General features: G+C 40.8%; 1 protein-coding gene across 2 annotated transcripts in view; it reads right to left on the bottom strand.

Annotated features, from left to right (window-relative positions):
- The window catches only part of LOC145994694 (uncharacterized), a 117,207-nt gene that overhangs the window by 82,347 nt on the left and 9,016 nt on the right, over positions 1 to 25,844 (bottom strand). The window lies entirely within an intron of this gene.

The raw sequence follows: 25,844 nt of genomic DNA, 5'->3' as shown, positions 1-25,844 counted from the left end.
TGCCCATTTTGGCAAATCGCGAAGATGAGGATGAATAATGATAAGATTAAATGGATTAAAAAAGACAATAACAAACATAAAGGGACGACGATACAACACGAGCCCTACTGGCCCTGAGTCCAGGCACCAGAGCCTCGCAAGTCTGCAAATTGCAGTCCAGGGAGTACTACGTGAAAGGCAGTTTGACGTTTGGGTGTCTTCGGAAAGGGTCATCCTTCCAACAAAAATGATCCTCTGCATATATACTTAAAATGAGAGTGGTCAATATCCAGTCTCCAACGGTTGACCTCCAAGGACCTCCGTGGCGGAGTGGTTAGCACAGCGAGCTACGACGTCAAGAGCTTCGGGTTCGAATTCCGGTCTGGGCAAGGGGTGTTCTTTGTTAGTTCCTTCATCAATTTTATCATATTGTAACCGACTGTTTACATAAAGAAGGAAAATGAACCAAGGCACCCCTTTTTGAAAGAATAGACTGTCCCAAAGACAAAGAGGAATAAGCGCTCGTGCATTTTTTTTTTCGCGCGGAGATGTTACAACAGTTGGCGCGGAGATTTCGACTGAGAGGTGGTCGCACTAGTCTGTTCGGTCCGTTTAGTTTTAACAAACCTTCGTGGACATTACTATTACTCGTTAAGTTTCTATCGATAAAACGCCACGAGTGATCAGCCGAAGTGAAAAACTCCATTGAGTTTTTGCGCAGTGAATTGGCAAAGACTGAAAGTGTGAACATAACTTGTGTTTCCTGCTTCGTTATTGGAGCAATTATGGAAAACGGCTCAGCCACTGCGATCCTAGATTGACATTCTTAATTGTATTCGCTGAGGAAGACAGAAGGATACCATTTCCGTAACATCTTTGGCTGTTATGCATTTGAAGCTTCGGAACGAGTCATAACTCTCGAAGCAGCCAATCAACAAAGCGAGCCGCTGACGTCATCTCAACACAGAACCTATCCCTAAGACTCCTGATCACGCTCTACACGCCCACTAGGCTCGCTAGACAGACTCGCGTAGTCCGCTGGAGCAGGCACGTATCCAGAGGGGGGGCTTAGGGGGCTCGAGACCCCCCCGAAAGTTTTATGTTTACACTAGATAAAATGAGGTTTTTGGTTTCTTGTGGTGTGAATTAAAATAATGTGACAATAATTTAAGGAGAGAAATAATTATCGAGGCAATGCGCAAATGTTCCGTAACCCTGTTATTGATAATAGCACGTATCCAAGATGGGGCGTGCCTTCCCCGTGGCGCAGCGGCAGCGTCGTCGCCTTGTAATCAAGGGGTCCCGGGTTCGATACCCGGTGGAGGCACAAGTGGTTCGGATCCCACTTTAAACTGTAGGTCCAGTCCCGATTAGCCTTACTGTGCATAAAGTGGACTTAAAACACCAACTCAAACCAAACCAAGATGGGGCACAGGGGGCTCGACCCTCTCCCCAGGAAATTTTTCAGTTTACGTTAGATAAAATTAGGTTTTTGGCTTCTTGAATAATCTGAAAATAATTTAAGGAGAGAAATAATTATCGAGGCAAGACTGAGAATATTGTATACCCCTGTTATTGTTAATAGCACGTATCCAAGGTGGGGATGAGGTGGCTCGAGCCCCCCTCGGGAAATTTTTCAATTTACACTAGATAAAATTAGATTTTTGGCATCTTGAATAATGTGAAGATAATAAATTTATAAATCTGAGAGAAATAATTATCGAGACAAGACGAAGAGTGTTCTATAACCCTATTATTGTCAATAGCACATATCAAAGGTGGGAATTAGGAGGCTCGAGACCCCCTTCAGGAAATGTTTCTGTTTACACTAGATAAAATTAGGATTTTGGCTTCTTGAATAATGTGATGATAATTTGGGAGAAATAATTATCGAGACAAGACAGAGAATATTCTATAACCCTGTTATTGTTAATAGCACGTGTCGAAGGTGGGGTTGAGGTGGCTCGAGCCCCCTCCAGGATTTATTTTTATTTTTCAGTAGATAAAATTAGGTTTTTGGCTTTTTGAATAATGTGACGATGATTTAAGGAGATAGACAATTATCGAGGTAAGACGGAGAATGTTCTATAACCCTGTTGTTGATAATATTGCCCGTAAACTTTTCTTGCTCTTTCGGTGTTGTCGCAGCGCACTTGAGCATTATGTAGAGACTTGTCAGCATTTGGAAGCTGCACAACAAAGGTACCGCCACACGTAGGGCGATTCGTTGTAATTTCTAATCTCTGGAAGGCGGGAGAGGGTACGTTCTTGAATGAGAGGAGTCAACTACTGGCAATATTAACGAATCGTTTTATCTGTGGAACGTTCTAGAATATAATGAGGATATAAATACGCGGATTCAATTTTTCGGTTCATCTCTACAAAGAATCGGTTAATGAGATTTCAGAGGTAAATGTGACAATTCATACAGTCGATTAGTGATCAGTCAGCGTTCTCTGGTTGCTTTATAAGATATAGTGATTCGAAAATGAAGACATTGACGACAGTAGAACTTCCGGGGCCTCAATGTAGTGCTAGTTCGGGTCGAGGGCCGAAGAGATCAAGGCCTCTCTCTCTCTCTCTCTAAAGTGAATATTTCAGCAGTACTGGATTTTGGAGTGGTTTATTAAAACAGAAATAAGCTGCATAGATCAACTGAAAATCAAAGTTTTGAGATGATTTATTTTTGCCAGAACTAAATTTCGTATATGCAGTCCGAGAATTTCATGCTATAAAAAATACTTTTGTATAAGCCTACTGGGTTCAAAATACATTCAAACACTTAACTATCATAAAGAGACAGCCGAAAATTTTATGAATGTCGAGAAGAGAAAGCAAGAAGATGTTGCATATGTAGACATTTTAGGCGGAAATCAGGCTCTACCAGGACCCGAATCAGGGCTCTACCAACTGAGCCACCTAGCCATCCTTGACTTCAACTGATTTTTCGTTAAAATGTCTACATATTACATGTCCTGTATATCAAATCGTAAGGTGTTGCCTGTATAGTGAACAAGCACAGAAAATATAGGAGAGAGAAGAAAACTGAGGAGCATTCCCACCGGTTGAGGAGAATTTTTTTCTTCTGTGGTCAAGAAGAGCTACTACTTCGAGGAAGTCGAAATTAGGTTTGTGCGGCCTTTTGTGTCGCTACGGTATGAATCGTTGCTGTTGATTGGCCCATTCCAATCGACATGTATCGCGTGTCCCTTCGGTCTGAAAACTTCCTAAGTCTTGAAAATCCAAGTCACAAAATGGAAAATTAGGGCCTTGTTAAGGTTAGGTGTGAAGGCAGGCAGACGACAGCACCCTAAAGGATCATATCCAAACCTACAGGAAGAACACATCTTACTTCAATCTCCAATACGGAATGATAAAAACTTCTGGTGAGTTGATTTTAAAAAATGTGTCCGAGATAAAGAGTGGCGTGCCCAGGATTTTCGGAAGGGAGAGGAGTTACGCATGCTATTTTTGGTGGTCAGTCCTGATTTTGCCATTTTTTTCCTGTCTTTGACGTTCTTCATTCTTCTTTTTTTTTTTTAAAAAAAAAGGAATACTGGGTCAAATGGGGTTATGACCTCACCAACCCTCCCTTGGGCACGTCACTGGAGATAAATGAATAAGCATTTGATCATACTGGGAGACGAAACATTAGATGTGTTGGGAACGGAAGGGTTTTCATTGTGCATTAATTGTTTCGTGATCCAGCTGTATTCGAGAAGACTTCCTTTGTTTCGTGCCGATATATGACAAGACAGCGGAAGCTCCGCTGTGACAGGCATTTTTGCACACTTGTGAGTGCTAAGGCCTGAATCTGAACAATTTGGTGGGTTTCGGCTTTTATAAGAGCTGCAAACATGGGAGGACCAGACACGTTAGTGGTGTTTTAGGCTCGAATCAGATACGTATTCGAGAGCTGTTTGCGTCCAGTTTGCAGCCCACAATTTAAATCTCGCGTTGTCGAGTGGATTGTCCATCCCATGCATGTGTAACAGCTTCGTAAAAACACTCAAAGACACCATAGATGTTTTTATGCCTGATGAGAAGAAATGGACAAACACACATACTGAGATGGTTCCGGCACACAATGTTAATGCATGGAAACAGAGGAGTCGAGTGGTAAAAAATGTTCCGATTTCACTTTCTGATTAAAATGACAGCCTTACAGTGGCGACGATTAAAGGGATAGTTGCTTCCCATTTTTTTTTGCCTTAACATTATGGCCTCTTAATGTTAAGCCTTGTCTACCAAGAGAAAGTAAACTTTCCTTGCACCGTCCTCCCCCCCCCCCCCTGTTTTGGAACCCAATTGCCACCACTGGTCTTAAACATACAATTGTGAGGTTCTAACTATACCCCTTAAAAAAATGGTGTTGAGCCCCCCCCCCCCCCCGAAAGGAATTGCTGGATACGTGCCTGCGCTGGAGATGTTCCGAAAGTAATTCGACTATACCCGGCTTTCGGCAGAAGACGGAACATTCAGTGAACAACGAAGATTATTAGAGAAGAGATCACTGGTGTCTTGAGCTCTCGTGTGTTAAAACCCCCAAGCCTAGTTTTGATAGAAAATCCCCTGTAAAGTTTGATGAATATAGAGGTAATCCGATCTAAAAACCGGCGAGATGTCCGTAAGTAGGCCTACATGTTAATATGTTTAATATTTTTATAAACAAATGAAAGTTTAGATTTTTCCTTGTTTCGTCAAGATAATTCAAAGTACTGGTGTTGACTTTTTGTATTGGGTTTTCTCATGTTAAGAACCACTGGCGTATCAGGGAAAGTAAGGAAAGATAACCTGTTATTGTTTTCTCTCATGCATTAAAAAGTATAATAATATTTGAAATCAGTTTATCTCAATCGAACTGTAACTAAAAAGCAAAGCTAAGAATAATAAACTAAAATCACGTCTAATCGTTATACTATCATCACCCATTCTCATCTTCGCGATTAGCCAAAAGTGGCAGATACGTAAGGAAAATAAACAATATACAGGGGAATTCAAAATGAATGGTACAACTTTACACAGTTGTTACTATTTATGATAGAAAATCTGACAAGGCATCAATATAAAGAAGAACTCTGGAAGTTTTACTCACATGACTCACATTATAAAGACTCAACATGGGAACCACGTGGAATGTGGAAAAGGTCCATACGGTAATCAAGTACTTGCTATGCACGAGACAGCAAGTCGTTGTCAACGGTTTCGATGGCACCAACAATTCGCAGTTGTAACTTTGGCAAATCTTTCGGAAGGGTGAAACATATGCATTACTACCGAAACGCATGCGGAAATGTCTTTGCACCATTGTGATCAAATCAGTTCTCGACAGCTCCAACGCACAATACGGCTTCTACTGGCCATTAGCCATTTTGCGACACTGGCGATCCTGGTGGAGCATCGGCTAAGCGGAATAACCCCTGCTAAGTGGGAATAAAACTTCCAGAGTGTTTCTTTATATTGATGCCTTGTCTGATTTTCTATCAACTGTGTAAAGTTGTACCACTCATTCTGAATTACCCTATATATCTATCAATCTGTCTAACGGCGTAGTAGTGTCGCTGTGGACTTGTAATCAAGGCATTCCGAGTTCGTTCCCCGGTGGAGGCACATTGCACAGTGCTTTGGAGGTTTCGACCCAGTAGAAACTTGAGATCCAGTCCCGATTAGCCTGACGCAGCATAAAGTGAGCTTAAACTTTGGAACGCTGGGCAATTTGGCGACTGCATCTTGTGAGGCTGAATTTCTTTTAGTTGTCACTGAAGATTTATTACTAGTTTTACACATCTCGGTTGATTGATTGATTAAATTAGGTTGTTTTACGTCGCTCTTCTGCCACTTTTGGCTAATCGCGACGTTGGGGATGAGAACAATCGCGAACACATATAGACAACACAACACAATTCCTACAACATTGGCACGACTTGGAGCCTAACTCTGGCAGAATAAAACTGGGGGCTTAACTTTGGGGGAGGAGGGGAAGCAGAATTGAAAAGTATTCCATCCAATAAAAATTGTATCTACGGTTTTTTTTAAAATAACTTTTACATTTGCGAAATATTGCTCTTTATTACTTTGCTCACCAGGTTTCACAAGGTTAACAAAAGTATTCTTAAATTGTAATAAACCTGAAAATTGGGGGTGGGGGCAAGTGCCCCTTCCGCCTGCCAAGTTACGCCTATGCCTACAGAAGATTATTCTGTCTTCAGGTTCAGGCGCAAAACGCAATCACCAGTGACACTCAGTACGTGTTAGTTGGGAACGAACCAATCAACATCAACGTTTCACACCATGACAAGCTGCACAAATCTGCATTCTGTTAGTGAAATCCGCAAGTGACACATGACATGGTACTTATTAGCGTGTGCTAATAAACATATTTTTGTTTCCTAAAATAAGGAAATATTACAAGGCAAATAATCCACTTCATATTGTACATTTGCTATGAAAAAATTGGTTTTCAAATACAGGGTTTCTATAAATTACTAGTTATACAAAAGTAACCGTTAATTGTGAAGAAAATGTATGTGTGACAGAAATGGTTTATACATCAATGAATACAGCATATCTTCAAGTTTGTTGTTGCACGTTGTTAGTTTCAGACGCCGCCACAGGAGGCGTGAGTGTGATCTTATACCTTTATAAAAGTACCGACTTGGATTGGTGATGGTGGAACGATTCCTTGGCCACCTCGTCGACGTTGATGGAAAGAGGGGGGACAAACACACGTTCTTTAATGTAACTCCAGGTAGAGAAATCCAGGGTCCAATCAGGCGAATGAGGTGGCCACGGAATCGTTCCACCACGACCAATTCAAGTCGGTACTTGTGTCATAAACAAACGCTCACGGCTCCAGTGGCGGCGTCTGAAACTAACAACGTGCGACAATAAACTTGAAGATATGCTGTATTCATTGATGTATAAACCATTTCTGTTACAGATACACTTTCTTCACAATTAACGGTTCCTTTTGTATAACTAATTTATAGAAACCCTGTATATTAGGACAATAGATCATACTGAAAATTATTTCTTCTTATTCTTTCAGGTACTACGTGGAAGAGAGGTTAACATTTCGATGTCTTCTCGGAAAGCCATTCTGCCACCCCAAGACATTCCTCGGGAGAGAGGTTATCGTTCGATGTCAAAGAGGTACCCTGTGAAATGTTAAACAAGGTAAGGTGATCGCCATTTACTATTACCATAGATAAACGTATTATCTCTTGAACTGCTGTAAAACTTTTGCTCTAGAGGCGAAAGCAAAATGGTGGCAGTGGCGCCTCTCAGCGGTGACTAGTAGATCTTCTTGCGAACAGTAAATCATAGCGAAGATGGTTTGCTAATAATACGTTTATCTGTGCTATTACGATAATTGTCGAATGTTGGGATAGTACATTTAATGACGCTTCTTTGTACTTCCATGCCTCTTTCCTTACATCATCCGTTTACCTCCTCGCCTCGATTAACCTGATAAAAGAGGCGACATCAATTAAATAATTTATACTAATTGCCTCAGGCATCTTTAGGGAGGAGGGCATCGCCCCACGGCCCCTTAATCCGCTGCGCCACGGGCATAAGTGATTTGTGAATCAGTTCTGCGAAGAAGAAATCTGAATGAAACAACAATACAGACTTCTCCAATTACATTTCTCGTTCCACTCATCCCTATATCCGGTCCACTCGTTTCTCAATGAAACTCCCCCTCTTTTGCCTTAAACAGCATTAGCATTTTTTACGGCTCGTACCAATTAATGACACGCTGTTGAATGCGCATTGTTACATAACACTTCCGCGCCGTGAGCTAATCCCTCCGGCGCCATTTTACAACTAGTTCTCGCCTGATAAGAAATGTGAGCCAGAATCGTTGACATTAATTCTTCCAGTTCGTATAACTGCACGCTTTCGCATGGAGCATACGTGCACCGAATTCAAATGTTGCGATTTCAAGGTGTTTGCTTTAATAGCATGCGTAAAACGCGCGACTTCTAGATTGGGTACTAGATTGGGTACTGCGGGTATATTGTTCGTTGAGAATTGAAAGGTTACCTGGAAGACGGACGTAACAAACAGTGCGGAGGTAATCAACAAAAATTATATGACACTATTCGTGTATACTTACCTACAATAAACAATTCCGCCCCACAACCCCCAAAAGGGTTTATGGGCCCTTGAAGAACATCCGCCTGTGCCTGCAATGCCTTTCCACCTTCCGGGACATGGGTGTGGACGTACGAGCTCCACACATTCACGATCTCAGCTATTGGTGAAGGGGATGTGATCAGCACCACGCTCCAACCGTGTTAAATCCATTGCTACCTATTTTATTGGAGGCTGGGTGAACCTCAGAGCTGCCTTATGCAGGGACATGGTCTAAAAATTCCCAATTTACATCACCCACTCCGTGAATCGAACCCAGGTCTCCACGTGGCAGTGAGATGGAATTGAAAATTGTACGAACCACAAAATTATGAAAGGCTACCAGGAAAGTAACACTGAGGAAACTTTAGAAATTGACTGAAGACAAAAATCAAACAAAAATAGGCAGATAAGGGTTGAAAATAATAGAAAGTACGCTGTAGAAAGTAGGGAATGGGGAAGAATTTAGTGACAATACAATTGGAATAGCACATCGAATTAGGAAACTTCTTTGCCATTCTGAAACTTTTAAGTAAAAGCTTAGTGTGAAGAGGAGAGGCTATTTCCCTTTCGTTTAATCCTATTGTATCCAATATCTTTCGTTGTATAGAGCCGTATCCTATTAAATCAATCAGCATTTTGAAACTTCCTTTTCCCCATTTCTTGCTCATGTCACCCACAGTAATTCCAAAATCTAGCTCAGATCCACCATCTCCGGTTCAATTCTTCCCTCATCAACTGTTCTGGTAATTCCCAGTTTGTTGTTTCCATTAACTTTCAGTAACACCCTCCACTTTCACATCTGTAGAATTTCCTATTACTCTTTCTCAAGATCCATATAACCTTAAATGGACAATGTTTAGTACTTTGCGCGCCTGTTCCAAAAATCTAGGTACACTTCAAAATCCTTAAACAATTTTTGTTTACACCTTACAATCCACTGTGCTTCAGTTATTTTTGTTTATACGTCTTCAAGCTTTTTGTCACCTTGGAATTCAAACTCAATTCACCTACCTCTACTTTCTACAACAACACTCCTTCCTCAATTTCATATTTTTTTATCACTTTTCCATTTCATTATGTATGACCTTGGTTGTGTGATGCGTGTGCGCTCTGAACTCTTCAAATTCAGGAACATATCTTTCGCAAACTATAACAACATATGACAAAATGGTAAAAGAGTATAGGAGTCATTCCATGCCAAATCAGCACAGATATGTGCAATTTTCAACCTGACCATCTTCGATTTTTATGAATTTTGGGGAGTTGAAAGTATGCATGGAAAATTTTGAGTCTCGTTTGTCTTGTAATTGTCAAATTATTCAAGGTCACAGTTCGCAGAAATTGCCCTATCTGAGCTCGTAATGTAACTCTGCTCCTATTTGGCCTAGGAAACTGAAATCAAGTTAATTGTACAGGGAATTGTACAAGCTTTCCAATGATATGTAACAAGCCCACCTTTGGATAGAAATAAAATTTTGTCAGGTGATGTTGACCTTTGACCGCGAATATCTCAAAACATGTCATCGCCAAAATTCATGAAAAAATATATTTGGCACACCATGCTATATTCTAAAACACATGAGAAAATCAACCTGGGACTGCAATGGGATCAAAAGATACAAAATAATATGTGTAGCTATGTGACTGATAAAGGCCTCATTACAATGTACTAGGGTGAGTCAAAAGTACCTTTTCACCACTTATGAGATGTAAGGGAGTTACGCTGGGTGCAGTTCGTCATGATAGAAACATGTTAGGCCCACAGTTGTGGGTGTCAAGTGGAGGTCCGCCATATTGTTGGCCGTCATATTGAATTCAACTCAAACGTTTTCAATGGAAAGGGGGTGATGTGATATATCAAACCAGGCTAGACACACACAACTATAGGCCTAACATGACTCATACGAAAGACAAAATAGACACTCTCAGATTGTCATAACGAAATGATCTAAAAAAAATCCCACAATCGTCTATGTTTTACCTGGGAAGTTTGTCAAAATTTCTTTGGCTTAGTTACAAAAAAAAAAACACCTATTTTATTTTTGTTATTTAGTGTCACTTTTCTGCCACTAATGGCAGACGTACAATGGGAGGAACACTCACAATGAACACCCGTGTCCTGGCCGGGATTAAAACCAAGGACCTCTGGCGTCGTACAGCGTTGTGCTAACCACTACGCCACGGAGGTCGGCAGAAACACGCCTGTCAATAAATGTTCTGAAGAAAGAGAGGGAGAATATTAAAAAATATATATTTTACATACCCTGCAATGTAGGCAACTACACTCTTACACGAATTCCGCTGTATATCTCTCCGACCACTTCACATATTGCAAGACACACACACATACATATATCCGGCTACTGCTTGCCAAAACGCGCACTGGGTGCTGGTCAGGTCATGTGAAAAATAACCAACGGGTTGTGAAAGTTACTTGAAACTTCCGCACAGCGAAGAGCACATCACTGAAACACAACATGCGTGCCTGCTGTATCAGCCTCGTATCAAAACCAAACCAAGCTGAACATCCAGGAGGTCAACTTTCACTGGTAACCTGAGATCTTTCCCGGTAAACTGACTGCAACCAGGAAGATATTTTCCTCTCTCGGATTACGCTCGAGGACCTCGAGCGGGTAGCAAGTGCGGACGCACTCAGCTCAACCAGAAGGGGATTGAAATGAAGTTGTAGCCAGCGGCGCTTGTAGACCATTGCACATATTCACACATGAAGATAACAAGGGGTTTGATAGCAAATTTGTGGATATCAAGCTCTTGAATCTGTGTTAAACCCGGAATTCATTTTATTAAGGCTTATCGTTCATCTTTGCGCGCTCTCTCTCAAAATCATTAGTCAGTGTTAATTATGAGTGTGCTTTGTACCGATAATCATTTCCTTTTCTACTACGCCACAGTGACCTGTTACGACTGATGTTATCATGATTTGCAACGGACAGTGAAATTGCGTGTATGTGTTTGTCGGGAACTTGATTTTGCAAAGCTCATGGGCGTAACTTGGGATGGGGGGGGGGGGGTAGAAGCGAACTTGGGGCTTAACGTTGGGGGACAGAATAAAAAATCTATCCCATAAAAATATTATCACGACTATTTTGCTAAATTATTTAAATTTACGAAATCATAAAAATTACTCATTACACTGCTTCTCAGGTCCGAAGACGTTAACGAAAGTGCCATTAACTTGAAATTTTAATAAACCTGCATATTTGAGGAGGCAAGTGCCCCCTTCCACCAGTCCAATCACTCCCTCTCCGCAAACCTTATCCAGAAATGACACTGTTGGCATGGAAAAGCTGTTAAGTACTGTATATGAGCAAGCCTTAGCTATGAGTTTATGCATAGATAGGGTCATCGAAACTGGACCTAGAATTTAAAGTAGGGTCTGAACCACTATGAGGCTCCACAGGGTGTCGAAGTCGGAAAACCTCGATTACAAGGCGACGACGTTATCACTACGCCATCGTGGAAGCCTGTTAGCAGGTCTTTGATACGTCTAGGCGCCATAAGCCAGATCTCACTATTGTTTTGCTTTAACGGTAAGTGTGGTATTCTTAGACAGTTGTGCTTGCTTTGGCAAAACACTTTGGAAAACATAACCTTCAAATGGATTCTCTGTCAGTAGGTAGTTCAGATCAAAAGGTGTTGAAAACAAGAATGGCGGCAAACAAGCTGGCAGCTACTTGATACCTGGATTTTACAGAACTCCGCTTTTAGTTTAACGGTGACTTGAACTTTATTTTTCTTTTCGGGTTTGTTTACCTTGAGAGTGCAATGTAAATGGAGCAAGGAAAATGTTTTGTTAATAGAGCTGAACCAATCGTTAGGTGTTCGCGAGATACACAGAAAAAGAAACATACACATAAATAAAGCTCTGGGCAAGATCTATCTGTAACGTCCGGTGTTTGGTTACGAGCAGAGCTAGACTATCCAGCTCCAAATTAAGAAGGGGTCCAGACCACCCTCAGTCATGCAACCCGCATTGGTCGGCATAGGCATTCACTTTTCAGATGTTAGTTTTAACCCCCAACCTGAACCATGCTAATATTTTTGTAGGAAGATAAGTGGTGGCTCCCCCTTGCTACTGTCGCGAGAAAGATAGAGAAGCGTTAAGGGAGATTAGCGAAATGGTAAAAATTGTTGGCATGTAGAACAGAAGAGGTGAATCAAGATATCTAAGTGTGATGAATAGATGAAGTCATTGGTTAGTCGTGGGTGAGACGAGATGACGAAGACGGCCGATATGAAGTTCAGCTGCTGGGGGGGGTAGCAATGAATCCTGCGACCTGGGTCTTTCTGACCGATGTTTGGATAACTGGGTTACTGTAGTCCCCCAGCCCTATCCACATCCTGACCACAGATTCTTCCAGAAGGTCTTCCAGTTTACTGCATATCCAAATTTTGATGGAGCAGCAGGAAGCAAACTGTGCATCTGCATCCACTTGCAATACTAGTGCTGAATTATTACAGTACAGCATATTTATGACCACTGCAATCATCTTTATTGTAGCCTAGGTAGATTTAGAGATATAATTTTTAAAGAGTTACTATTGGTAAATTTCGAATAATAATTTCAGTCTAAAACTCAGTGCAATAAACATTAGTTTCAGATCAGACTGATCTCGATTTACGCTGTTAGAAAATGCTTTATTTCCAGCGCCATCTCTATGTCTATCAGGATCCTACATTTCATCTCGCAGCACTCGTGGATATTACGATGACTTCGATTATGACATGCACGCGAAGGTCAGGGATATAATAAAACAGCCACTAATCACCTCAATTCATTGTGTGCTGTCTCAGTATAGCTATCAACATTGCTATCATTACAAAGCCACACAACACGGTAAGTGTCATATTCGTGGAGCAATTAAACCATGTCCCCTCGCGTAAAACGCACGACACTGCGCGATTGCGTAACAATACTACAAACGTCGTTGATTACATTTCTAAAAATGTAAGTATTTTTGCGCGTGAGAGGTGATAAAATTTTGTTGATGTACGTAAGAACTATCAGAAGCAACTCGCAGGATTCCTCAATTCGCAAGGTGCCTCATTTGTTCGCTAACGCGGAGGGTGATGTTATTTTCTAACATCTCTGAGTGTTCTGCATTTGCAACTTGGAAGCGAGTCGCAACTCTCCAAGCATCCAATCAACAAGTGAGCCGGTGACGTCATCTCAAGCCAGCACACATCGCTAATCCTCTTGCTACTGTTTCTTAGAGTGTTTCCTTTAATAGAACGAATATTAATGATCAATCGGTTCATTGAACTCTCCAGCCTAACTATTGCCTATTTTGGGGCCTGCTCGAAAAGGTTCTTGAAGAACGAATGGTGGCAGTGTTTAGAACTGAGTGAAGGAAACTACGCGTATATACTGTAGTGTGGATACTTATTGTATTGAATCTTATATTCTCTAGTTTACCCCGCGTCTGTGCCAGTGGGCTGTAAGCAGTGGCGTATACTCAGTCCAAGATCTGGGCTCTCTCACTATGTCACGTGGTCGTAGGCTATGCATAGAAATAAGTTTACTAACTCCTAAGATATCAAGTTGCCAAATCATATGAAATCAGGTTTGCCAAATCATATGAAATCAGGTTTGCCAAATCATATGAAATCAGGTTTGCCAAATCATATGAAATCAGGTTTGCCAACTCATAGAAAATCAGGTTGCCAACTCATAGAAAATCAGGTTGCCAACTCATAGAAAATCAGGTTGCCAACTCATAGGAAATCAGGTTGCCAACTCATAGGAAATCAGGTTGCCAACTCCATAATCACCCTCATCATTTCACGGATATGAATAATTTTATTTACAATTTCTAATCGATTTTCCTCCTGCATTTTATTCTGTAGACTTCAGGCTTCGCAGATAGCCTAGGTAGCCTAGAATATACGCTCCTGGCTGTAAGGGCTGATCCTTTCTGAAGACACAAAAATGTCAGCCTCTCTTCCACGTAGTACAACCTGGACTAACGAGGCTCTGGCGTCTCGACTTACAGCTACTTTAATGATCTGTGGGGCACGTGTTGTGGCCATTCCATCTGTGTTTGTAATTGTCTTCTCAGCATCATTTTACCACCTTTCATCCTCATCTTCGCGATTAGCCAAAAGTGGCAGAAAAGTGAGTAAAATTAACCAATCACGTCTTAGGTGGTCTCACAGTGAGCCATTTAAGTCTCGTTCTTCACCGCTAGGGGAGCCAAGTGTCAATTATACATGGACTGACAGCCGGAGAAACGTAACAATCCGCTCAAACTGATAGAGAACCCAGGATAAATAGCCACGAGAACGGAAACTGACTTTGCCCAATCATTTACCATTTCCGGCGTTCAACGTACACGTCTTCCTACTGATAACGCCCACAATAGACACGGATAACGTCAGAGCTTCATTCCAATTGCATCTAAACTCAACCAACAAAGAAGTGCACAGACATTCGCATCACACTCTAGGGGTTACCCAACTGGTCTGAATCGACAAACAGTACTTGGCTAAACCATAAAACCTGTTGTCCATTCGACGTGAGGAAAGCATGGGTGGAGGAACTGAAATGGATGTTCAGGCATGCTAGAAAGAGAGAAAAAAATACGGCGGTGGGAGAATAGGAAGTTGGAAAAAAAATCCTCCCCGATACTGCCTACGGATGACTTGACATGGGCTCCCGAGGTCGTTAAACCAGAGTCCGACTGCCCGCAGGTGGCCGACCGTGGCTGAGCGAAACCTTGCTGCAGCGGAGGTTGTCCTGCACACGATTTCCCAATATGCAATCCGTGGGTTACTTCCCTGATACCTCTTCTGATTTATCGAGTCGTCATGGTGCCTGGTCACACCACATTAACAATCTGCTGGTCCTTTTAAAGTTGGTCTCTCGTTCGGTCACACCTCCAGTAGAACGTCCTTGTCCTTAGTAAGGACTGCGAGTTAGGAACAGTTATCACCAGTATTCATACTGATGTTCCTTCCTAGAAATACCTTCTGAACTCTTGTCAAAGGTCTCATGTCTCCGAGCTTATTTAAGCCGCCATTGAAACTTTGTCGTAGCTTGGCTCCTGAAAATCGTTCACACAAGGCTACTACTAGCATGGTTCAGGTTGGGGGTTAAAACTAACAATCTGAAAAGTGAATGCCTATTAGCAAAAATTTGAACTAAAAACCTGAAAATTGAATGCTTGTGCCATCTAGTAGCAAAAACCTGAAGTATATTTCTTTTAATTTTATTTATTTATTTTATTTTATTTTACAAAGTACATGTAGTAGACCTTTGGTTTTTGCAGCGTGATATTCATGGCTTAAACAAGAATACCGAAAACAAGGCAACGAGCCAAAACACAATCAATACCACATTTTATGTAACAATATGGACTCTAGAAGGAAAATATGTAATGTAACTCAAATATTGAGTTTTGTTTGAAGTCCGCTTTAGACACAGATAGGTTGATCGGGACTGGACCTACAGTTTAAAGTGGGACACGAAACACTATGTGCTCCACCGGGAATCGAACCCGGGCCCCTTCACTGCAAGGCGACGGACGACTGTACCACAACGACATTGGGGATACGTAAAAATATGTAACATCAGTTACAACACCGTAATTAGCCTACATCTTCAATTTTGCAGCATACAAATAATATACATACATAATATACATACATATAATCTTGGCAGTACAGGGGTTGTATTACACCAATTATGGCAGTTACTATATTGGCAAAGACATCTGCAGAATAAAAACTAAACACATGTACAGTACTAGGTGTGCAAAACTTCCTCTTCGAGTATTAATCATCATGGAACCAGCAATGTTTCGACAAATTTTTACATTTTTTTTTTACAAATTTTATCATTATACAATGGAGCTCTGGGTGACAACTGCAGTCTCTTATCTTATGGGCATGGTTATCTATGAGGATATAGCTTTTCTGTGTTGACCAAATGGTGATGAGCATCTACATATATGGTAGCGTAGTGGTAATGTCGCCGCTTTGTAATCAAGGGATTCCGGGTTCAATACCCGGTGGAGGCACATTGCACAGTGGTTCGGATCCCACAGTAGGTCCAGTCCTGATTAGCTTATTTGTGCATAAAGTGGACTTAAAACACTACAACTTTAAAAAAAAAGTCCAATGCGTGATGAAGATTTGCGTAGGAGATACTTGCGTAAGTAAAGAAGCAGAAGACGCCGTTGCCGAGAGCCGGAAAATACGGGATGGGAGTCGATGCACCGACCACACCTATAACACAATGAAAAACTGGTCTGGTAAGCCTTGGTCCTCACCGGGCTGTAACAGGAGTTTTAGCTGTTCTAGTTGGCGTGGGACGACATGACTGCCGTCTCTAGACATGTGCCTATCCACTGAATTTTATCTTCTACGATGGATCCGAAATAGAGTTGAAATGTAGGAGGTCACCGGTTGCATCACGTGTACCAGGAAGAGGACAATCCGTTGCTATGGAGTTGGATCACTTGGAATAATGTTCTCGTCATTGTAGTCAACAGCTGGACCAGCACTCACATTCGGCATGCCATATGCATTTTGTAAGATTGTGGAGCATAGGTGGGATCTGAGTAAGGATGGACAATATCTCAAGAAAATATCGTCACAGACGATACGATATTTTTTCAGTTTCGTGATATCGGCGATATATCGTGACGATATATCGTCGACACGATATATATCGTCAAAATATCGTGACGATATATCGTCTAGTTCAGTGGTTCCCAAAGTGTGGCGCCGCGGCGTCCTGGGGAACCGTGGCTGGCTTACAGGGGCGCCATGAAATGTTCAAATATGTTCACTGAAACGATATGATTGTTCCAAATATGTGCTTATTTAGTACTTTTTACACATAAAATGTCTCTGAATTAGAAATATGTGTTTATTTTTTTAACTTAAGGCAAGGAACCTAACCACGCTAACTGAGCGTTTCAAGTGTTAGATAGGCCTACATTCTGACGTCGGCGCCGTGAAACGAAAAAGGTTGGGAACCCCTGGTCTAGTTGATATCTCCTGAACAATATTTTCTTTCAATGTCGAAGTTTATTCTCTGCCTAAATACGCATTTCACTGCAAGCTCTGTAGGATCCACTAAATTTAATATAATCTATAGCTATCATCTGATATCTCCTTCTTCCTCGGACCCTTTCCCTGTTAACCATTGCCTTTAGCAAGCAATTTCTTGTTAGCTAGTGTCTTAAGATCAATTCCTTCTCCTCTTCTTGATGTATATCTTTAAAATGGATATCTTATGAGTAAAAAATAATGAATCTCTCCCCACAATCTCAACAATGGTTTAGGATGAATGTGTACTGAATACCAGCACCAGTTAGTGGCTAAATTTCAAGTAGGGTTAACCAGAAAAAAGGGAGCAGACAGCGTGGCAACACTGTTTTAAGGCCAAGCACCGACTACCACAGTGTCAAAAAGGATGTCACAGTCGCCACACAAGTTTCAACTCTAGGTGAAAAGGTGTAATTTCTTAGACGCATAAGCTGATAAACTGTGCAGAAGTATGATACATTACCCTCCTTTCCGGAACAATGATACAATAAATCGCTTGCACCAAAAACCGATGGCATGACACATCCGGTCAATCGACCAACTCCTGGAAATTGCCATCGTTTAATTTCAAATTACAACAAACAGAAAAGCTTAGATGGTTACAGGTTAATTAAATACTACTCCAGCAGAATAACTGCTGAAGAAAAAATTAACCCGAAAAGTAGTGTAAAAAAACAGATCATAACTTCAAGTTTTAATCGTTTTGACCCCGCAGGGGTTGCTATGTCAAAAGAAAGTGGAAAAAAAGTACGATGTTGCAATAATATAATTTATTGAATAATTTTCCTGGACGTTGACGTAGAAATCGAAAATATCAAAAAAAGTGGTTCTCTAGAAATATCCTTTCTCAATGATCAGATAGAATTTGCAAATTTTCTGTCGACTGGTTCAAGAGATAATCGCGACCAAAATTACGCCACAGACTGGACGAGAAAAATGCTCAAAATTCTAGCACGGTATAAGATCACCTTAATACAAGACATCAGGTTCCGAAAGGGCTAGACTCTACTTTACGTCCTTATTGCCTTTTGGTGGTAACCGATGGGAGTTAACAACACTGCAGGCTCGTCTTTGTGTCCGCGTTGGGAATGCATGTGTTTTGCTCGTTTGCGTTCTGTGTAGTGATTGCTTGCTCCTTTGCGTTCGCGGTGCGTTGCGCATGTGTATGGTGCACGTTTATCCCCAGTAATAATTTAGTGCATAGTTCAGAACTGTGCTTGCAGACAGCCGGCATCTCTTCGGGTAAGTACCTTTTTCTTTTTACACTTTCTGTTCACGATAGCCCCACTAACCATTCACGGGTAGCCCCACTAACCATTCACGTTAGCTCCAAAAACCATGCACGGGTAGTCCCACGAACCATTCACGGGGACGAGGTATGCCTACGAGGTTAGGTTAGGTTCCATTAGCACTCATTTCAACCCTAAATATGTGCTTCATCATGGAAAAATTTCCTCAGTACGTTCAATTACGCATATCCGGACAACATCGGTTTTATCGATTTCCTCCTCCAGGTAATTTTTCCTAGCTTTGGGATTTACGTTGTTGAATTCCTTATACAATAACCTTTCCAACGATATATGACATGTATTCGTTAGGAAAAGTACGTACTTTTATCTCAGAAAGTTTTAAAAATTTAAAAGATAATAGTCTTTCATGCGAGATGCCACACAAAGCAAATTTTTGGCTAAATTTTCCTTATAAATTCAAATATTTTCTTGAGGGAGGTGTGTAACAGTTAATAACAAAACAAAATAACTATACATTCTGGTATATTGAATGCACACAATGTGCAAAAGTAAAGAAAAATTGCTGTGCTGGATATTCACCCCTCTGGTGTCTCGAGTAGAAGTATCTCCTCACGGCTATATTACTGGTTTTATTATTATTACTCGTGGTATACATCTGTATATAGCCCCTTTCCAATTATCTTCCAACGAAAGACTGTCCACTCTTTTTCTGTAGCCATGACTCGATAAAATAATCAGAGGGGGAAAATTATCATTGCTTATTCACTTTTGTCTCATACCAACTGGCGGTACGCATCAGAAAAAACTTTCTCTCCACATACGCACGTGAATGAGTGTGGCTCTTCTATCATGACCATCTACGGCAATCTGACTCCACAAGAGAATTTCACCTTGACTTATTTTATATCCTAAGACCCGATTCTGTCACAATCTACTTATTTATTGTCTACACCAGGAGGCAAAAAGTGTGAAATATTTTGAAAAGTGAAATTATCAAGAAGTGATTTTCAACCTCGTAGAGATCTCTACACTTGTCGGGGATTCTCCATGATCAGATCCTGGACAGGAAAGTATACCAGCGTCATTTTTGAAGGGGCTGGTGGGCTCAAGCCTGGTTTCAAAATACCCATCGAGCTCAAAACACTACTGAGGTCTTGATTAAAATTGCTATTTTGTCGAGACCTAAAATTATAGTGACTTTCCCCTGATATTTTGCAAGGAAAGCAAAGTGTGAAGTCCAGTAATACAATTGTTGCTCTGTAATCAATGGATCCCAGGTTTGATACCCAATCGGGACACATTACTTCGAACCCAACTTTAAACTGTAAGTACAGTCCCGATTAGCCCAAACTGAACTTAAAACTTATAGTTTTTAGTCCTTTATTTTTTTTATTAATAAAAATCAACACAAGATGGCAGAGTAAAAAATAGTTTTTGAATTATGAAGTTGCGCATACTTTACTAATGATTGCTGAAACTTTTCTATCAAGAAAATGTCAGCATTTGGTGGTATAAAAAAATAATGTTGGAGGAGGGAGAGCCTTAGTTGTGGGGTTGTGCAAGAGCTTTATATAGCGGATAGTCGTGTGGGCACTCGATGATTAAATGATTAGAAATTTGGGTAAATTTCTCGTAAGGGAAGACGGATGAAATTTATTCCTTCTTTACATTTCAATATTCCTACTTACGTATTCTGCATTGAGAAACATTGTTGAAGGTGGCATTTCGCTTATTTCGCCGAAAGAAGCTATATTTGCGACATATCGAGTAAGTTTTCTTGGTTGTTTCTTCCCTTCCGTAACACGCGAAATGACCGTCACAGTTTCACCACCGTAGTCACTATGCAATGTTTCCACCCCACCACGCTAAGAAAGTGCAAGATAAGCGAAATTGAGTGTACCGCGATCGGCACAATTGCTCATTATTTACCGGTGAGGAGGAATGTCAGAAATGTGAAATTCGTTATTCTTACTATTTTTGGTCTCCTAATAGTGAATGTGAAGTTGAAGTTTGGAACTAATTTGGGGCCAGGTGACTCCGGCCAATTTCTAACTTGCCTTTAACACGGACTCTATAGAGAAAGCCGAGTAGCCGGAGCGGAGCGGAGACGGGGCCGCGGTAGTGGAAGGGGGCGGTAGGCCAATTTTTCCAGGGGCGGAGCCCGGAAACTGTGGGAAATTTGGACCCAAAAATTATTGCAAACAATAATATTTCTTGAGTTTAAATTTCCCACAGATTCCGGGCTCCGCCCTGCACCACGCATCCTGCACACGTCATTTTCAAAACGTTGAGCACGTTCAACTGAACGTACGTATTTAAACGTGTGACCAGTTACATAAACGCGTGTTTGGAAACACTGGTCCGGATTACGTCATCACACACAGGCTACATCCACCTGTAAGTAAACGGATGGACGAGCTCTCGTGCATCGGTCACACATTTATATCGAAAAATATATGATTTACCGGCAAAATTCAATGAACGATGCGAGAAAACACTTCCCCGAACTTCCAGAAGTATAAAGAAACTAATTTACCGAAATTTGGTTTATTATTCCACGTTTCGAACAATTTCACATTAGTCATCCATTTTGTTCTGTAGAATACTCTTGAAAAAGACATGCCTAATGTGTCGAAATTTTGAGTAATAAAAAAGGATTTAGTAACTGGAAAGACAATCAGTTTTAATCGATGCAATGGCTGTGGAAACAATTCTCAAAGAAACGTCGATACCTTAATGAAGATTTGAATTCCACGGCCTATTCGTTCTTTTAGATCAAATGAAATGGCATCAAACTTGGATTCCTGTGCCAATTAGATTTCCCAGTGATTGCCTTGTGCAAATTTTACGAAGATGCTCACCCCATCTACCAAGAGGCGAAACAAAAAAGTGAAATGCAAACTGGAAAAACCTGACCGTAAATCACGTGCTGTCAAACACAGAGCAAATGCAAACAGTGCACCTGTTTCACTGGAGGCCGTTTCTCCCTGAAGAATCCACGTCACGCGGTAAGGTTGAAGAATCAAATGCCGTCGAACGTATGCCGAAACAGAATGGATTTACTCAGTATTTTCAAATTGTTTGTGTCAGGTCACTCTTGGAGTATTAACCCTTGGTCACATGGGCTGTTTCTCACGGCATTAGCTACAGAGTGTAGGCCCGGTCAGGTAGAGTGAAATTATTTCTATAACCTCTCTGGTTTTATGCATTTGCAGTTTGGGAACGAGCCGTAACTCCCAAAACAAGCATTCATCAAAATTAATTCCCCCGCTCAGAAAATTTTCCTGCCACACCTATTTTTCTAGGGCAGCCACGCTCTATCGTTATATAAATAATTGTTTGTGTACGGTTTATTACGTGCTTATAGAACGCTGGTGCTTCCAATTAAGCAACCAATCTGATTTCTCCTGATTCCACGAATTGTTTAGGCATACTTAAAAATATCCAAAATAACTTAAATCCTATCCTAAACAAAGTAATGCATAAATAACGTAGTCAAATAGTTCAATCAAATATAGTTAATATGCACTATTCATTATTGCCGGCCCCCCGTGGCGAAATGGTTATATAGCGCGCTACGACGCAAGGGGTCCCGGGTTCGATTCCCGGCCTGGGCTTGGGTGTTCTTTGTGAGCGCCCCGTCATGAACTTCATCAGTCATCCTCGCCAATCAGTGGATCGTTTAATTTATCGAATCAAATCATGAAGTGAAAATATCACTTTAAATAAAACAATATAAATTCATAAAAGCGTTAAAAATTCAATGAAAAGTACACAAAAAGAGCATTTTAGATAGAGATTATGTTGGATTTCATTAAAAATTTGCCACTTTGATAGAGGTCAAATAAGATTGGTTGATTTTATTTTACTTCGCTTCTCTGCTACTTTTGGCTAATCGCGAAGATGAAGATGTTGAAATTGATGAAGAGGCATTAACAAAGATCATCCATGCCCAGCCCGGGGTTCGAACTCGATAAAGTAAGAGTTTAATGTTGAGGACACCCAGTTTTGGAATAGATATATTGAACGTTGCACCTATGGACATAGGAAATGAAAATGGTAATTTATAAATTTTTATTATCGTTCCATAATTCTTGGATTTAACGTTCAACATGTTCTGCATATTGCTGTTGGTCAATAATACGAAATATTAATGTGATATAATGTTTACATGGCAGTGGCGGCGATTGGGTTCCAAAAACTGGGGGGGGGGGGACAGTTTACTTACCTTGGTAGATAAGGTTTAGCATAGTGCGGGAGGAAAAGTGGCAAAAAAGTGGGGTTAACTCCCCCCTCGCCCCCTTATCGCCGCCACTGTTACATGGCCATTATATGGCACACCTGTACGTCAAACTAAAGAATAAAAATCTGTATTTTTCATAAAATCATGGTTATGTACCCGTTCCGTTGTATATTGTGTAGGCCTTGCACCAACCTAGGACTAGTCAGTAATACGCGTACTTGGATAAACGCAGATAAGAATAAGGAGGGGTTGATGTTTTGTGTTCTCCACACACAACGGCGGAATCACCTTTTCGCACAAAAAAAAATGTGCATGTACATGACTACACAAATAAAATAAAAGACAAAGAGGTAAGAAACGGGAAAAAGGAATGCCGTTCCTCGCAAGACAAGTCAAAATACAAATGCCAAACATTTCGTACACAGCGTAGCCAGACAATGATGGAAGCGATCAGGAAAACACGCGGTGAGACATGAGAAAGCGGCAGATCGCTTCACACCCCTTCCACAGAACAAAGGCGTGTTATCGCATTGTCGACGCTCGTGTTGTTCATCGGTTTCACCAATGCCGCGTCGTGTTGCGTACCTCTGCGCTCTCGGCGATACAAGACGGAGTGGATCAAACGGCTTGCTTGTTACTAACACCTACACCGCGTGTTACCGTTACGGATGTGTGTACAGGCGACACGATAGCATCGGAATTGATTGCGAACCGGTGACTTTTGGATATCGCCTATTGTGTTTGGCGGGAGGGGTAACACGCCGAATCTCCGTTCGCACATTTCGCGTCGTTGTGCCTAACTGTCCCCTCCAGATAGGCATCTCTTGCGAAACTCTCGTGTGCGACATGTTTGCTAGGCTGAACAGATTATGCAACCGGAAGTTCTTGGATCCACATATACAGTAAACGAATTTGACACTTCTATGTAATTGATACAACGCAATTTTGATTCACCTACTCTAATAGTTTTGAAACATTTATTAGAAAAGTTTTAGCTTTCACCAAGAAAAATTAGACTAATAACATGAGGTAATAGAAAATTCTACTTAAACACAATTGAAAAATGTTCGAGTTGCTACTTGGACAAACATGTTGCATGAAGAAGGGAATTGCAGCACTACTGAGGCGGGTGCACACCATGGGCATATTCGCCAAGTAGGCAAAAGTCGGATATTGTCCAGTGAATGGTGTAATACAGAACATGAACATATTCAGAAAATAGGCAAAATTTCGATATTGTCCAGTGAATGATGTAATACAAACATGAACATATTCAGAAAATAGGCAAATTTTGTGTCCAGTGAATGATGTAATACAAACCATGAACATATTCAGAAAGTAGGCAAAATGTACATATTGTCCAGAGAATGATGTAATACAAACCATGAACATATTCAAAAAGTAGGCAAAATTTTGATATTGCCCAGTGAATGCTGTAATACAAACCATGAACATATTCAGAAAATAGGCAAAATTTACATATTGTCCAGTGAATGGTGTAATACAAACCATGAACATATTCAGAAAATAGGCAAAATTTACATATTGTCCAGTGAATGGTGTAATACAAACCATGAACATATTCAGAAAATAGGCAAATTTTGTGTCCAGTGAATGATGTAATACAAACCATGAACATATTCAGAAAGTAGGCAAAATGTACATATTGTCCAGAGAATGATGTAATACAAACCATGAACATATTCAAAAAGTAGGCAAAATTTTGATATTGCCCAGTGAATGCTGTAATACAAACCATGAACATATTCAGAAAATAGGCAAAATTTACATATTGTCCAGTGAATGGTGTAATACAAACATGAACATATTCAGAAAATAGGCAAAATTTGAATATTGTCCAGTGAATAGTGTAATACCATCAAATTGTCTGCAACAATACACACTTAGCCAATCTCCGTGGCAGGTCCTAGGTTTGAATCCTATCATTCTCTTTTCGGCGATTAAGTGACGTCAAAAAGTACGTGTGGTAGCCAACACTGTTGCTTTGTAATCGAAAGGTCTTGTACCCTTGTAAGCAGTTTCGATCCCCCTTTAAATTGTAGAGCCAGTCTCGATTAGCCTAAATAGTAAAACGGGGACTCATCAGTGTCCTACATAGCCAGTACCATAATTGATTAAACAAGATTAATTTCATCGGATGGGGGGCTAGCCTTATTGCTTCCCTAGCTTCTCTTAAGATCTGCTCATTGGTCGGCACTTTAGATATTTGTAACAGTCGATTGCATGACTGCACCGCTATTTATCATCTTTTTAATAGGTGTCAACACTTTGGATTGTTGAGTGCACAGTAAGTACATATCACGTCGAGAATGCCAGCTAACGTGGTGGGTAATCATGTGATCATTCAGTGGATTGAATCTACTTCGAACTGTATTTATCGTATTTAGCCTATGTGTATAAAGTGCATTTTTGGTGCAGAAGGTCTTTTGGTGCCAGGGTGTTGAAGGATTCCCGATTGGTTGTTTCTGGATGACAAGCTTGCGTTGTTAGCGTGATGGTGTAACGGGGAATTCTGAGAACTTCAATAGGTCGGTTATTTCCTGCTATTATTTCCTCATCTTGCCAGACGACCTTGTAGTTGGCGAGAGGAATCATTATTTGCAGATCCTCAGAGTACTGAGGATATAGCAATAGTAGTAGCCGTTATAATAATAATAATGAATTTGCAATAAAACTGCTTCGCATTATTTCATAATAGTTATTATTATGAAATAATAATAATAATCATAACAGTATTATTGTTATTATTCTACTTTTCAAGTTTTGTCAGTCTGCTGACCCCCTCCCGCTACAAACCTTTTAGGCAACGGCTATGAATATCGCATCCACCGATTCGTCTCTTGTTGACTAAAGAATTATCATAAGGTTTTTGTCCCGTGAAGACCAATAAGATATCCAGCCCACTGTGGCACGGTCTCGAGCTTACCATCTTAGTGGTAGACAACTTCCGACTGTGAAGGATCTGCATTTGTTTGGTAAAATTGAATAACAAGAGACAGAGAATGAATGGGTGTGTGGTGGGAGCAAGGAGGGCGGGACATTATTTTTTTTAAATTACTCTTCTCTTTGATGACAGTGGCATCAGAATTCAGAACCACTGACAAGTATTAGATTTATTCTTACTTAGAGCCTCCCAG

This window comes from Lepisma saccharinum, chromosome 11 (genome assembly GCF_977018435.1).
Source record: "Lepisma saccharinum chromosome 11, izLepSacc3.1, whole genome shotgun sequence".
Lineage (NCBI taxonomy): Eukaryota > Metazoa > Arthropoda > Insecta > Zygentoma > Lepismatidae > Lepisma > Lepisma saccharinum.
The sequence above is the reverse complement of the archived record's forward strand: the minus strand, read 5'-3'. Positions and strand labels throughout refer to the sequence as shown.